We start from the raw sequence: 950 nt of genomic DNA on the forward strand, positions 1-950 counted from the left end.
AAAAATGATGTGGGAAACCTTTCAGTGCTAGTCTCAGTTCAACTTGACTCCTGTATCTAGAGACACACAGACTTTATTTTTGTCAAATGCTCATGCCAGGTTTATTTCATAGTTCCCTATTTTGTGCCTGAACCTTTTTGTTTTAACATGATTTTCCTGTTGCCCTTGAAAACATTTATTATTCTTATCTTGCACTGCTCACTCTCCCTCTCTCCGCTATATGAAATATGAACCTGCTGAACATTTAATTCAATAATAAACTAAAACACTGAGTTTTCCCAACAGCGCCTGTATTTTTGTCAAGTTGCAGTGTCTGGTTCAATTGAAACTTTATTGTCCTGCAGGGAGAGACACGGCCGAGCTAAGTTTTCACAGTCTGGTGGCGAGTGCCATGTAAACACATTAGGTCATACAGAATTTATGCATCTATAGTTTCTGCTCTTGTGCAATCAAACTTAACTTTTAGTGCGGCAGTATCGCAGAGCAGCAGTGATTCACTATACTGTAATGGAAAACGTGAAAATATAAGATTTTATCTTTAAGCTTTTTTATGTTTATCTTCTGCCAAATCCAGTTTTAAAATTTTAAGTTCATGTTGGGCTTAAAATACACGAAGTGTTAAGACTGGATTTGTCATGTGGCCAATTGCCAAAGTCTCTTACACTGAGACGGTGATTCTCTCACTTCTTCTTCAGTAATATTTCCCAATATATGCTTTGCCTAATGAAATAAGACCAAAACTGCCATGGTTTTCAATCCAATGATGTAATGATATATAGCACATTTTTAGATATAGCACTTATCTACTTTCTTGCCAAAAATCAGAAGAGACAATCAATATCAATATGCTAAGAACATCAGACATCAGATTAGTTTGGTTTAGCACAAAGATTGGAAACAAGGGGAAAGAGGCTAGCTGTTTCAGTTTTTTGCTGCCTAATTAGTGAGCT

Source organism: Morone saxatilis, unplaced genomic scaffold (genome assembly GCF_004916995.1).
Source record: "Morone saxatilis isolate NCDOM2014 unplaced genomic scaffold, NCSU_SB_2.0 Contig5, whole genome shotgun sequence".
NCBI classification, from domain to species: domain Eukaryota; kingdom Metazoa; phylum Chordata; class Actinopteri; family Moronidae; genus Morone; species Morone saxatilis.